The 16,570-nt window shown below is 37.2% G+C and overlaps 1 pseudogene; it reads left to right on the plus strand.

Annotated features, from left to right (window-relative positions):
• The first annotated feature begins 11,196 nt into the window (after positions 1 to 11,196).
• On the plus strand, positions 11,197 to 16,148 carry LOC142644777 (ethanolamine-phosphate cytidylyltransferase-like; annotated as a pseudogene).
• The last annotated feature ends 422 nt before the right edge of the window (positions 16,149 to 16,570 follow it).

Below are 16,570 nucleotides of genomic sequence, written 5' to 3' on the forward strand. Positions count from 1 at the left end.
GTGACAGAACATCCTTTCCAAATAACGTTACTGTGCAAATGATTTCGTTAGTTGGCTGGGTTTGGAAAGTATGTGGGAAACTAACAACTCGAGTTTTAGAAACTCGAGATTTAATTGAAACTCGAGTTTTTAAAACTCGAGTTGTCGTGTTTGTTCTTCGATTACGTGGACAAAGTTTCCACCTGGAGGAATTTAGCCACGTAGAAATCGAGTTTATAAGACTCGAAATATGTATTAAAAATCGAGATTGTAAAACTCGAGTTATTGGGTTTGTCGGAATTTAGCCAGGTAGAAATCGAGTTTATAAGACTCGAAATCCACACAATTTTCCCCCACTTTACCTTTCAAACGCGTAACTGAAACACTCTCAATCTCTCAACTCTCAGTACTCTCAATCTCTCAACTCTCAGTCTCTCAACTCTCAGTACTAGCAGTACTCTCAATCTCTCAACTCTCAGTCTCTCAACTCTCAGTACTCTCAATCTCTCAACTCTCAGTCTCTCAAACGCTCTCTCTCAATCTGTCACTTTGAAACGCTCTTTCTCCTCTTTCAGAACCCTCTCTCTCTCGCTTCTCAGCTGCTGCTACACCGACCGCTGCTACACCGACCGCCGGTCCGCCGTAACACCGCCGGTAAGCCTCTCTCCCTTCTCTCCATTTCATGGTATCCACCTATCCAAAACCATCGTTGCCAGCCAGCAACCCAACTTCAACTTCTTGCAGCAAGTAACATTCTTTTTCCCCTCTCCTTTAGTTCTTGTTGGTTCCATTTGCTAGTCTTCTTCTATGCTTATGGGTTGTCATCTCGTGTTCTTGCTTTATTTGGACATAAAATGCAAGAATTTGTATGGGTTTGGTAGTAGGTGTCTGTTTTAAGTTAGTTCAAATGTTGATTTTTATTGCATGGAAGCTTGTTTGTGAAATTGTCTCTTACAAGCTTTGAAACTAATTGGGTGTATCTATGAAGTTGGTCCAGATGGTTTCATTAATTTTAACTATCGGTTTGTGTGTAGTTAAAATTTAGAAAGTTATATTGAAAAGCTATCTAGTGTGAATGAATTGTACTGACTGTTTTGAGTCATTTTTCTAGTAAAAAAGAAAAGGAAAATTTTTTCTTAATTGTTTGCTACATTCTGAGTTCATAATATATTCTTTTATCTTTAGGTTGACATACGACCATTTGCAATATGCAAAATGGGGCGTAGAAATGCATTACCTGGAATCTTCCACTTCAAGGCCTAATTTTCCCGCCTTAATCATTAATAAGGAGAAGTTGAGCATATTTGACTAAACACAAATATAAGACGATTTGAAAACACAATAAATCATTTGGTAATGGACATAATGATTATATCTATTGCACAAGGATACCGAAATCCGAAAAGGTATTGATGGAGATTTAGTTATATGTATAAGCCGTGTCTTACGGGACTTTTAATAAGATTTTTTTTCTCTACTTATGGACTTCATATAAGCAAAAAGATATTTTGGGATCAGGAGTCTTTTTTTTTTTTTTTTTGTTAAGTTACGAGGGTCTTGAACCCTCCACCTAGCACTTACAAGGGAAGGAGGTGCCAATTGAGCTAGAGCTCATTGGCGGGATCATAGTAGTTAATGTGAAATAGAATTGAACAGTTAAATTTTGTATCTTGGCATGTGAGTGGGTTAATTGATACATCCTTAAATCATGCCATAATAATGCTGTAGTTTATAGAGACTCTATGGATAGCTTGCCATTTGCCTGGCAAGTTAGATTGACATGATAGTTACTGTTCAGAGCTTTTTTCATTCTAATTTATTTCACTGTCTTAATGTTTCAATGTCTATGATGCCCTTGTTTCCATCTTTGGTTTTGATGACTATGACCATCCTCAATATGTAGATTATGCTTTTTTGGTTGGCATATGTACATTATGTGCTTTGACAAGGCCGTTCTTAATATTACTGAAAATAATAATGAAGATGAATTTTGGTTGCTTACTTGCTTATAGTCTTGAAATTTGTTAAACTTAAGATAATTTAATTTTTAAAGTGAAATAACCAGTATTGATTCAATTAGATGGTAAGGGGAAGATCTCTTGCATCTGGACCAATTCATTACTATTTTGTTCTTCTCTATATTATGTTGCATCAGTTTCAAATTTTTTATTTTATAAATTAAAATCAAACTTGGAACTTAGAGATGCTTTGATATCCTAAATCACAAGTTCTATTCTCCTACTGTATAGAGATTTAATGGCATTGGTCATATGCCAAAAATAAATTCAGTAGATGCCAACCAAATACAAAATAGCAGCAATAAGATGTGAGAAAAACATAATGAAATATACAATTAGTACACGGCTAAACACCCTAAACCATGTAATATTATTTTTAATTCGACTACAATTGGGTTAGATCTGCGCTAATTTACATCGATCACAATGTGAACATCCCTTTATTTAAAGCTATTAACATTTTTCCACTAATAATTTATTTCTTATTAATAACCCTGTCATAACCTTGTCATAAGGGACAGTCACAATTTAGTCTTCCTACCAATCTTGATCGGATTTATATTTGAATTAATAGGTGTGAGAAATTAGGTCTAGTTTTAAGAGGCCCCGCAATTTTTTTGAAGTCATTGTTTGTAGTTTTTGGTTGAAGATTCTATATCCTTAAAAGAAATACCTTAGTGAGATAAATTTTGGGTTTTTGAGTATCTTATTTTGCAGGGAAGTGTAGTAGCAATATTCATACTTGCTATGTAGGTCATTGGTTTGGGGACGAGAACTAGTTCATTAGCTAATGAAAAAGTAAATGTAAAAAATTGGTTAGATTTGTCGGTTCAACTGCCAAATTTGTTCACATTTATGCAGTATGTGTTGGTTTAGACCAGTTTAGAATTAGATCCCTGTAAAGGCTACCATTTTTCAGACTCGATTGACATTAAATTGTTCTTTGAAACTTTAGTTTCAGCCATCAAATAATCATGGCTTAAAGATTCACTTGGACAAATCACTTTAATGTCAAGCTTTATTTGATATGAAGCAGTTTCACTACGCACCATGTGGTCTCACTCCACATTACTACCCAAGTAGGTTGATATAAGTAGTAAGCAGATTTATTGCTTCCCTAAAAAAAAATTTCTTGTCGGTCTTGGAAATTTGTTTTGCCATGTCTATTAGTAGATAGATTCACTCATTAGCATCACTTTGACCTGTCCCGAGAATTTCTGGTTAGTGTTTTGTTTCTCTTTCCCTTTAGTAACTAGACCGAGTGATATACACTACATGTGCACCTTATGACCATCCGTCCTCCTACCGTCCCCATTTCCCTTAGTAAGTATGAGAAGCTTATTATGTAGAATTTGATGGTGGTCTGATTTGTTTGGAAAATGGGTCATGAACCGACAATATTTACATACCGTTAAAATACTATTTTACTTGGAATGCCTTTTATTAAAAATGTTTCAGGGGATAGAAAGTGGTTTTTGGTCGGCACTAGACAAGCTTCTCTCGCTTAAGATCAAAATTTTCCACCTAATTATCATTCTTTGGACACCTTCTTCAAATAACTTATTACCATTAGAATTCAATCACTTGAAGCATCTTAGTATCTTTTTAATTATTGTAGGAGGCATCAAATAATGTTACCTTAGAGTTATTTCTGAAGACGTAATGGGGTGGAATATTGTTGCACTCTTTGCAGTATGGTGCGTGGGATCGATGAGGAGCCGAGAGATTGTGCGCCCTGGTCCGAGAAGATCCTTCATTGTTGACGCGACAACGAAATCATCGATCAGAGGACATTTGGAATGGCGAGGTGAAATATCTAGTTTTAACAACTGCTTTAATTTTTACGTTGTCTTTGACTTTTAGCAAGTTCTTTGAAAGTTGTATATCTAATTCTAACGACCGCTATAATTTTTATCCATTTTACAGGACTCGGGCTCACTTACATGCCGTGGTCGCGCTAAGGAGATGGCAAAGATAACGATGCAAGATAATCGGGTGATTGATATTATCAAGTTGGTGGGGTTAGAAGGATTGTTTAGGGTCCCTTCCGGAGAGATAGATCATTGCCTAATATCGGCCCTAGTTGAGCGATGGCGGCCGGAGACTCATACGTTCCATCTTCCACATGGTGAGATGTCAATCACCCTAGAAGATGTGGAGGTCATTTTTGGACTTCCTATAGACGGTGAGGTCTTGGTTGGGCCGACTACTGTGGTGGATGGGAATTGGAGGCAACTGTGCGTGGAGTTGCTTGGTTTTGGCGTTCCGGAGAATGACAACAAAACTTTGGTGGGGCAAAGAATTCTCATTAGTCGCCTTGTTGAGCGCATTGCAGAGCCACTGCCTCAAGATGCAACGGAGGAGCAAGTACATCGGTATGCCGGTGCTATATTTTAGCGCTACTAGGGGATAAGATTTTCATGGACAAGTCGGGAGATAGGGTGCATCTGATGTTCTTGGAGTTCCTGCGGAACCTTCATGATCCGCCAAAGTATAGTTGGGGTAGTGGTTGCCTGGCATGGTTGTATAGGGAGTTGTGCGGGCAAGTGATAAAGAGGCATCGTAGATTGGTGGGGCGTTGCAATTGGTTCAGTATTGGGCATGGGCGAGGTTGCCATTCTTGTGCCCGAGGATAGAGCCTCCACCTGGATGCGATTATGGCCCATGGCCAAAAGCTCCACTTGCATTTAAGTAAGTATTTTCCTGATACTTAGTGTGTGTTATGCAATGTACTATTCTTAGTAACTAAGTGGTAATATCTTATGTTATTCGATCGTAACTGTAGGTGGGTGCGGGTGCCAAGCCCGAAGAGTAGGCCATCCGGCACGGCGTTGATCCATTATCGTGAGCAATTAGTTAGAATGCAGCCGGACCAGGTAATAGTATACAAAATTTCTGTAGACGTTATGTTAATTTTCCTTAAGAATATGTTGAAATCATTGCTTTAACATATCTTCTATTTTAATTTTTGTTTTTCCCTTTATCTATGTATTCTCCTTTGTTTCACATTTTAAGATGCTATGATAATTGTATTTTGTTTCTACTGTAGATTATATGGCAGCCATAAGATGCAGACTTCGGCCACCTTCCCGACTTCGCGTCGCAGGGAGGGATACGTGGACGGCAAGGGTGCCACCGGTGTGTTTTTGCATAGTAGAGACACACCACCCAGATCGTGTCCTTCGACAGTTTGGGTTGGCGCAAGAGCGGCCCGACCATGTTGTGTACGATGATAGACTGCATAGAATAGACTTACGTGGGAAGGTGGAAAAGAATTGGAGGGAGGAGCATGGACCGTATATCCTTACATGGGATACGAGACAACAACGAGTTTGCCATGCACCTCCTCAGATTGGTGAGATGCCTCGCAATCATGATTATTACCGCTGGTACCGTTCGGTCACTCGAAAGTATGTCGACCGCAACAGCGCTAAATTAGATATAACGGTAATGTGTTAAATTAGATTTTATTGCCTACTTTGTTTTTTCTTCAGTAGAATCAATTGATTTCTTTTTTCAGCAAATCTGGTTTGATCTGACTGACCTCCAATTAAAAAGACTTTCTATTACATATAGTATTCTAATAACACTTTTTGTTCTTAGTTGAGTATTTGAGTAGATCAAATCTGATTGTACTGGTTATTTCTCCGTTTTAGATTGAAAGCCATTTAGCACTGTTGGAGATGCTTCCTGTAGGCAGCCGAGCACACAACCATGTCCGACGTGTCCTAAATAATGTGGCTGGGCTTGGTGGTGGTCTTGCAGCAAATGGGCAGGCAAACAATGGGCATGAGACTGAGTCAACAGCTATTGCAACCCCAAGCACAAACCCCGCTCCCCGAAGTACATCGACCCGTGGTCAAGGTGCTACCGCAAGCCCAAGCACAAGTGCGGCTAGGGGCCGTGGTCGGCCTGCTACGGCAAGCCCAAGCACAAGTGCGGGTAGGGGCCGTGGTCGGCGTGCAACAACCCCTCGGGTTGTAACTAGTCCCGAGGTACCTGCACCCATCCCACACGCATCTCCTCCACCTGAGGTTCCTCCACCCATCCCAGATGCATCTCCTCAACTCGAGGTCCCTTCACCCACCCCTCCTTCGCAGCCTAGTTTTGATCTTGGTTTTGATTTTCATATGACCCCTCCTACGCACCCTGAGACACCCTCATACCCACCCACCAGCTCCAATGCACCCACTTTGCCCATGACAATGATCCCCACTCCTAGCTATACAGAGCATCATTACCCACCTACCTCTTCCTCATCCGACCCTTTAGGGCCTCCGGTTGGGATTGACACTGATGTACCGGACGAGCATCCCCCTCAGCAGCCCTCACCCCCACGAGGTAGACCACAACGTACTAGAAGAGCACCCACTTGTGGGACTGGTGGACACAAAATAGGACACAAAGGCGGCTCTATGGTATGATAACATTACCAACAATGTAATGATATATCTTGTGGTTCACTTTATTCTTATCATTACACCGAATATTGATTGTATGCATCTAATGTCTTTGCAGCACGATGATGAGCCTAAGGATGATGCCCCACAGCCTCCTCCCCCGCGCCCAAACATTACATAAGGGTTAAAAAACGCAAAATTGGTTAATCTTGAAAAATTAGCAATACCTTAAATGTGGTGTATTTTGATGTTGATTTTGTGAGTCAATGAGTTACAGTAAAATTTAATTACAATCTTGGCTGCTTTTTAATTCATTTTTGCCACATGCTTTTTAGGAATTTTTTGATTTCTTTACTTGTTGAATTGTTTGTGATAGTGCTTCTAAATCACCTTTTATCCGTGATATAGGTTGTTCTTGTTGCTTCCATTGTAGGCAAGTCTCGGGAAAGGTGAGTTTTTACTTGTTACTTACATTTAACACTTTCTTTTTTTTACTTGTCATTATGGGAGTAACTATGTAAGTTAGCCCAAAAGAAGAGTGATTAGGATTCGAATGTTTTAAAAGCATTCTTAAGTGGACAAGTAACCGGTAACTATTTAAGGTATTTAAATGTCCTTTATTGTCACAGAATTTGCACAAGTAACCATATCCTTCTTGATCTCTCAAAAACAAAAATTCATTAGTTATATTAATGTAACTATTAAATGATCCTGGAAATATATATAGACACATTGTGGAGCATGTTGAGATTCATGAGTTGCCGTTGGATTTTCATGCGGGGTGAAGTATTTGAGATTCTTGAGGATGATAAGTGCCTTCCGGAAGAACAAGTCCAAGCAATTGCAAAGCAGTTGGTAATTTGATCCCATGATTATTGCATCGACTTAATTGATTGTTTTCATTTCCAGTCTTTGGTTTACTATTATGTTCAACTTGGGTATTTCTTATTTCAATTGAAACTTTATTTTGTGGAATTTACAGGTGAGAGCGTTGCACTACTTGCACTCAAACCGTATCATCCATCGTGATATGAAGCCACAAAACATTCTCATTGGTGCTTGGGTCTGTGGTTAAGGTTGAGCGGTCAGATAACATCACTACATGTTTAAGAGCATCTATTTATTAAATGTTAACCGAATGCATAGAAGGGTGATTATGGAAAAACAATGTTTAGAAGGTTTATAATCCGTTTAAAATTTTCAAATATTGTCTATTTTTTGAATTTAGAGAACCTTACTAGGTTTGACTGAATAAATTACCATCGAGTCTCGTGTTCTTTGTTTGGATTGGCTTCACTAAATCAAAATTTAACTAATTGATTGTATGTATTTTTTTCTTCTGGTCCAATACTCCAATTACATTGCTATTTTTTTTCCCGTAGCTTTTGCACGATACCGAATTGTATTATACTAATATCTAGGTATTGTCAAAACTTAGAGGCCGCACGTGTAACTTGCCAATAAATGAAAAATATCTTCGATTTGCTTACCTATGTACTAATTTGTTGGTTCTTTCCATCCATGGGGTGGGATATTGCTATGTCTATTTGTAGGCTATTATTTTTCATTGGTTTTATCTCTTTACTCTCTTGAGACCGTTATTACATATTGATTCTTTCACCAAAGATTTGGTCGATGATTTGATATCGTGTCCTGCTTTGTATTAAATGTTTAATTCTTGTAATTTCTTGTGGTTGTTCATGGCTTATAAATTTTTCATTTATCACGGCTTTGTGATTTTGGGTTTGCACGTGCAATGTCCACGAATACCGTTGTTTTGAGATCCATAAAAGGTTTGTCCAATCTTCGCATTAAATTTCTGGTTACCTTTCTATTTTGTGAACTTTTATTGAGATGCTATGATATCCTTGAGGAATTAAGGTGTTCTAATACAACTTCTATCTATATTATTCAGGCACTCCACTGTATATGGCTCCGAATCGGTACGGAACAGCCTTACAACCACACGGCTGATTTATGGTCCCTTGGAGTTATTCTGTATGTTAAATCTCATTGATTGTACTTTGGAATTTTCTAATTTGATTGATTGCTTGCATTCTATTCTTTATTTTAGTTTACTTCGAGTTTTGACTCATTTAGTTGCACTTGGGCTGGAAAAGGGGTATGAAGCACCCTTATTTTGTGTTGCATTGACCAAAAGGAAACACATTTAATCACACACGGGCTTTGGGCTCAAGTAAACACCTTTTTTTTTTTGATAAGTAGGGTTCAAGTAAACACCTATAACATGGAACAAGGTGACCAAATGAGTCCCTTGTCGGCTTTCATCATATTTTCAAATTTAAACTTTATGTTGATTTATTATTTAGCGGATTTTGCATGACACCCTATTTTTTTCCTTTTGTTTTTTTCTTTAAAATATGAATTTTAGTCCAATAACTAATAAATATGTAACATATTAAATTCTGGATTGTTCAATCTTCATAAGATACTCAACATTTCTTTTCATTAAATTTATTACTTTCCGTCCAGGCATAGGCTTTGGTTGTGGATACGTAATTGTAGACCTTAATGCGTGGACCGCAAATAGAGACTAATGACACCACTTTCTTCTTTTGCCTCGCCAAAGAGAGCCTCTTTACTCTATTTAATGATAGGAAAATTTTATTCAAAACAGAATATTTTGGCTAAGAAATTGAAGAATTGCAATCGAAGCTTTATAGTGTCTAATTTGCTCATTCTTTAGGATCCTCATTCACCGGTTCAGTTACAAGCTCTATGCCAAAAGACTCTTTTTGATTGGTCTAGGTGTTGGGGCTCCTTGAATTGTTCTTCTATCATTGAGTTTCTTTCTTCTCTTAGAATTGCACCTTAAGTTTTCTTCCTTGTTATTGTTTGTTGCTTTTTCTTGTGTTCACCATCATGAACACCTTGTATTTGCTTTCTTCTTTTTTTCATCTTGATTAATATTATTCTTATTACCTATTAAAAAAAGAAAAGAAAGGAAAGAATGGTCATTATAAATTTAAGTGCTGAATTGGGAATAATCTATTTTAAGTTGCATGGTGGATTGTTCCAATGCCGTAGAAGGACAACGTTGATAGTTTTTTGCTTAGACATTGATGTCGTTGCAAAGTCCACAGTAGAGTAGTTTTGTGTTCCCCAAGCCCATTGTTTACTTTTACTCTAGCATACTTTGAAGTCTTCCTTTTATGGACATCCTTAAATTTCATTCTTTGGCAGTAATTATTATTATTATTATTATTATTATCTCTGATTCATTTGGAATTTCATCTTGATTATAGATCTTATGTGAAAATCCCTATTATTGACTTATTTGAATATAGAAAATTTATATTGCTCTATAAAAGAGCATGTTGCCTTTCCCAGAAAAATAAAAAATAAGTATAACATTGACTAATCTCAAATTTAACAATTACCTGCTTCAGTATTTATAGCATTATCTCTTCCTTTTCCCTTCATGTTCTTCTTGAATTGAAACTATTTTGTCATGGACACTACAGTACGAATTGTTTGTTGGACAGCCCCCATTTTATACAAATTCTGTTTATGCACTCATCCGGCATATTGTTAAGGTACATTTGCTCAAACATCATGTGAGTTTGTTGTTAGTTTAGATTTGTTATGCTGTATAAAGGTACAAGCTAATGTTCAATGCCGTATTCCAGGATCCAGTTAAATATCCAGACAATATGAGTCAAAATTTCAAAAGCTTTTTGAGGGGTTTGCTTAATAAGGTTGTTTTATGGTTCAAGTGAATGAACTCTTGATTAATAGTTTTTAACTCCCATTGATGTCAAAGTTCTAAGATGATTTTTCAATTCATGAAAAACAAGTACCACAAAACCGACTAACTTGGCCCACTCTTCTTGAGCACCCCTTTGTTCAAGAAACTTCAGATGAAGTGGATGCTAGGGTAATGATACATCACATTAACATTTCCTTTAAATATTAGAATCTAATATAGTAGTATAAAGCCAGTCTTATTATAATCTGGCAAAGACTATTTTGGTAACCCCTTTTTTAAAAATTTAATTTTGTTTGTTTGTTTGTAATTCAATTATGTTTTTTGTGAAAGTTCTGGATCCCATCTTGGTGGCCAGGCTGGCATTCATTATTTTCTGCAATTGCTTTCTGTTGTTAAGCTTAGAATCCATATCCCTCATTCTCCTTAGATCTATATATGTCAAATGATATTTTACATGCTTGGCTTTATGTGATGGAATTGCCAATGAGCTCGGGCTTATCAATAAAAAGTTCTTGGACTTATGTTATGGAATTCTTTTTATTGAACTTGTTTGCCGTTATTTTAATTTTTCTGGAATTCAATTCATAATATGATCAAGAACAACAACAACAATAGCAACCAAGCCTTAGGTCCAAAATCTTGGTCCGGCTATGGATCAGACTAGTCAGGGTTGGTTGTCACATGTATTTTCTTATGCCATAACACTTGCCCACTTTTCTTTATATTCGAGGTCCGATGTGCATTGCTAGTAGTGGATGCCTCATTGCGTATTTGTAGTGTGGACCTATTCATAATAGAGTGACTGCGTTTTACGGTGGTTGTCAACGTACCACCGTACTCCTTTTTTGGGACTTGGTAACGACCGTGTTCAAATATTTGTCACTAAGTAAAAGCACATGTGGAGTTCAAATTGGCAAATGCCGTGTTATGTTTATTACAAATTCATTATTAGTGATGTGTATTTGATTGGCTTATAGTGTGGTGTAAATTTTGCAGGTTGTCTCCTCTTATTGAGCAAATAGTGTTCAAAGAAATTTTGAATCGAAAAATACAAGAAGTGTGGGTAGCAATGCACTATGAAAGCAACGGTTGGATATGGGAAGGGGTGTACTACTACCCACACCTATTTGGTGGTTTGATGCTCACAGCGGCCTTACTTGGCTTGTCCACCAGCTATTTTACTGGTCTTGGTGTTCCACAATTGCCCTTTTTGTGGTCTCGATCTCGGGATTTTCCCCAAGAAGAAAAATGGGAAGAAGCGCATTCGGGTTTACATGGATGGGTGCTTTGATCTCATGCATTACGGCCACGCCAATGCATTGAGGCAAGCCAAGGCTTTGGGGGATGAGTTGGTTGTGGGTGTTGTGAGTGATGAGGAGATCGTTGCCAATAAGGGTCCACCTGTTTTATCAATGGAAGAAAGGTCCGTATATGCATGCATTTCTTTCTTTTCCATTTTAGTTTGGTTTATAACTCTAAGTTAACCAAGAATTTATGTGGACTGTTATCCAGGTTGGCCCTTGTTAGTGGGTTGAAATGGGTGGATGAAGTAATAGCCAATGCTCCTTATGAGATTACAGAGAAATTTATGAACACTCTCTTTAATGAGCATAAGATTGACTACATTATAAATGGTTATGATCATTGCCTCGCTTCCCGATGGAACCGATGCTTATGCCTTGGCAAAGAAAGCTGGCCGCTACAAGCGCATTAAACGCACCGAAGGTGTCTCTAGCACTTACATTGTATGTACTATGAATCTGTTGTTCAATCTCAGAATTCTTTTTTGATGAAATTATTATTGTATTGGAGGAAAAAAAGGGTCACTTGATTTTGGCCTCGTTTGATTATCACTCTACCTCTTCTATACTTTTCACATTAAACTCATTGTACTTTTTTTTTCCCCGAGTCTCTGCATATATGATCTGGATGTAGGTAGAATACTCTCATATGTGAGGGTTCCAGAAGTTTCTCGGGATCATAATGGATCTTTGTGTGGAGAACCTCATAAAGAAAGTCAATCTAAGGGTTCCCACGTATCACAATTTCTACCGACTTCCCGACGGATTGTGCAGTTCTCAAATGGCAAGGTATTGTTCATTTGGGTTATTCTCATGCAAAGACTGTCATGTATGGCTACCTTTTTCTCATGAAAAAAAAAGAAAAAGAAAGAGAGAGAAGGAAAGTAGGATTATGTTTTGAAATGTTGCATGCTAATTAATCTATCTTCTATACCTATATATCCCCTTCACTAATTTTTCTGCCACATATCTCATTACTTAGATCGATGTTTTTGGGGTCCAGGCTCGGGTAAAATGAGACACAACTATATAACTCTATTTTAACAATTTTGTAGAGCAATCTGAATATATTAAAAATAGGGAGTTCATTGAAGAGATTTGTACTTAATTCATCAAAAATAAATAAATGAAGAGAATTGTATGTATGCAATAAAAATGAATGACCCATGAGAATGAGTGCTTTGTATTAAATCAATGACTAATGGCTCTTTAGTGGTCAATAACACATTGTTATTTTTCTATGTGGATTCGGTATGTTGTTATCATCGCCTTGTCCTAATATGAGAACGAGAGGGTTGAGAGGTTAAATTTCCCCCTCCCTTTGTCCGGATTTTTTTCCCCCGAAATATGATATGTTTTCTATTTGTTAGGGACCTGCCCCAAATGCTCGTGTTGTGTACATTGATGGGGCATTTGATCTCTTTCATGCCGGGCATGTTGAGGTAAATTTCTCATGTATACTCTTGCTAGCATCTTTTTGTTTCATTTTGATTTTAGGTGACTATATATTCCTTTTCCGTCAATTACATCAACTTAATATTTAATTGGATTTTTTTCATGGGTATAGTGTCTTGGCAATAAATTTATTTTGGTAAGTTACAAATGCACCCGATGGGCCTTGAACCCACAACCCTCTCCACCTAGAACTTATAAGGGTAGTTGGTAACTTATGTACTTGATTATAATGGTTCCCACTGAATTCGTCGTGTATACTTGGGTGATTCTTTTTTATGATTTGAAACTTACATTACTTATTAAAAAAAAAAATTATAAGGGGGAGGAGGTGCCAGGCTAGAGCCGATTTGCCGGTGTCTTTGCTTTGAAATCTGTTATGTAAGTGGAGACATTGCTATAAGTAGGTGTCGGTTTGATATCATCACTTGACCAAGATGAAGCTCGTGGATCTTATCACTTTGTGATTATCGTTTGATAGCCTTTTACCTCATTATTAAGGATTGTCTTAGCATGGTCTAATATGTCACATACCCGGGCCCCGTTTTGGTATAGCTCGGTTCTCATCATTAAGCGTACCATAATGTCATCAAGTTTCAGCACGCCTTTTGCACCATCAATGATATAGCTACAAACGAGTTGCATATTGTTGCTTGCTTAAAATAGTTGCATGATTTGATTTTGAGATATATTCCCCCCTTCTTTTTTTTTTGACAAGTATGTTACCCCCCCCCCACTTTGTATTTTTAAGACATAATTGAACCTTAATCTTGAGTCGGTTATTATTTGCTTACTTCCCCTCATTTTTCCTTGATTTCTCGTATCCTCAAGAGTGCTAGGCAGCTGGGAGATTTTCTATTGGTTGGTATTCACACGGACTCGATTGTGAGGTATATCCTCCTTATACATGATATGACCCAAGTTCATGGTTGCTTTGCCACTTTCCCATGGCTTTTTGTAAAGTTTGGAAGTTGTACATCATACAGTCTTTCTTTTAGTAATATGAAAAAAATAAATAACAAGAAGTTGTTTCGTGCAGTGAACACAGGGGGAATCCACATCCAATTATGCATTTACATGAGCGTAGTCTTAGTGTGCTGGCTTGCCGTTATGTTGATGAAGTTATCATTGGTGCACCTTGGGAAGTCACAACTGACATGGTGTGTAATTTTTTTCTGATTGTTTTATCTAAAAGGGTCCGGCATCAATTTATGGTAAAATTTTCTTGGGAATTGAAAAAGCTGTCAATACTTTTTCAATTCCCGAATTTTTTTTCAAAAATGCATAATTATTGTGTGCCCTTAGGGCACACATTAGCAAAATCCTTTCTAAAATGGTTATCAAGTTATCTTGATATTGTATTTTGTAATAAATTTACGAGTACACCCCTTGTCTGCTCAAGCGAGGTTACACCCAAGTACGGTGCAACATTCCTCACCATGCTTTGTTCTTGGGGTAGTTATGCATCGATAAGACATTTGATAGACAAGGGAACATGTTGACTACTAAGTTGTTGATTGATATTTATCTGAAATGTAATACCCGTGTACCTTTCTAGAATAGATGAAATTGAACATACGGCATTTGATAGATAAGACACAAGACATTCGAAATGTAATGTCTTATCTAGTTATGGATAAGACATTTGCTAGAAAAGGGAACATGTTGACTACTAAGTTGTTGATTGGTATTTATCCGAAATGTAATACTTGTGTACCTTTCTAGAGTAGATGAACTCGAACACATAATGTTGTAATTGCACGCACAACTTTAGAAACTTTGCAACATCTAAACTGGACCATAATGTTGATACGGACACACAAACACACGTAAAGACATGCTTATCAGTGGTTTTTATATATGCTACATATTTAGATGTCATATCTACTTAGTGAATTGAAGTTGCTCTTGCAACTATTAGTGCAATATGTCTGATAGTGCATGGCATTGGGGCCCATTGTTGTGCTATTTTCTACTTTGGATTTTTTATTTTTTATTTCTTAGCTATCTTTTATTTAAAGTTCATTGGCTGAATAACTAACGTTCCCCATAATTTTCCGTTCCTTTATAATTTTCACAATGATCATGCATGGTCTACATTGATGCTTTGTCACCAATACTTGTGTCATGTGTCTACTAGATTACATCTAACCATGTCCTGCAAAGTTTTCATGAAACTCATAATTTTTTGTTTTTAGTAGTATGTAAAAGTTTAATCATTGATTGGTCTTGACAACGTCCACAATGGGACATGGAGCTTCAATAACTAAATACTTGTTCTAAATAGTTCTTTGGACTAACTTAGATGGCCATTCTGGTTTATAAAATTTAAACCCTTTTAGTTTTTCTTTGTGTGACCTGACTAAAATAAGTGTTAGGAGCTCAATCTCTACTAATAACTAATAAGTTACTTTGGAATCGCTTTAACTCCAGGAACAACCCCGGCATAGTTTGGCATCCAATTCCAATGAGACTAGGTTCATGAGATGGCTCGTAAAGGATGATAGATAGAGTAATGTGGAATTTGGTGCTTGAATTGTGCTTGTATATGGGTGTGTTTTTGGCAAGAAAGATTCCTTTCATGTGGTCTAGGACTAATTTGTACCTGGCTATACTTTGAGAGTCAAGATTCGTATGCCGCCGGTATCTCTTGTGAAATGATTGTTGTAGCATGGGATATCTATTCTTTTCCTCTTGTTAAATATTTTGTATCATCTCGAGTTGTATTTTCTTGGCATGAGCAGATTACAACTTTCAATATCTCATTGGTTGTGCATGGAACAATGGCCGAGAGTAACCCCTTGCCGATCGTAAGTTGGGTTTTTATTTTTTTATTTTCCCGCTTTATATTTTTACCGAGTTATGGATAGTGATGATCTTGTATTCCTTAGGGTGAAAATGATCCATACAAGGTTCCCAAGAGCATGGGAATTTTCCGGTTGCTTGCAAGCCCCAAAAATATAACCACTAGCTCGTAGCCCAAAGGATAATGGCCAATCATGAGGCTTTCTTGGTATTCCTTGTTCTTTTGCTGCATCTCTCGTATTCAAAATTTCTTTAAATTTGAGCATCCCATCCGAAATACAAACCAGCAATTTATACATGTTTTGTGTTTGCAAGTTTCATTTATAAAAAGAAATGCCGTTTATGGTTTTGTATCTTATTTTAAATTCAGAAACGAAATACAAAGAAGGCCGAGAGTGAGAAGAAATACTATGCTCGTAAAAAGTATGTCTCAGGAGACTAGTACTAACATAGATATGAGCAGGAAGCCTAGTTTGGTACAGCTTCATCGTCTACCTTTGTCCTCCCATAGAGATGCTCGTTGTTCAATACGTAGAGGAGCCCATACTTTGTTCTTGAAGGATAGGAGAAAGGAATATCATATGAGAATACATGCAGCAGAGACTCCGGTAGAATTATATTTCTTCAAATTTTGATGTTACTCATTGTAGGATTATAGGGATTCAAATTCTATATTTATATGCCAAGCTGATCATTACCTAGTCATATTTGTAAACATTGAACTCAACTAGTTGTTTAACAATTATTTTTTTATGGCATTTGATTTTGTGGTGGGTGTTATTTATTTTTACAAACAAGTTAAACCGGATGTTTCGCTTGTCTCACCGAGAGATTTATTAGATCATTGAGTGCCTTAAATCAAGTCAGGACTCGCTTGCCTAAAAG

Source organism: Castanea sativa, chromosome 7 (assembly GCF_040712315.1).
Source record: "Castanea sativa cultivar Marrone di Chiusa Pesio chromosome 7, ASM4071231v1".
NCBI classification, from domain to species: Eukaryota; Viridiplantae; Streptophyta; class Magnoliopsida; order Fagales; family Fagaceae; genus Castanea; species Castanea sativa.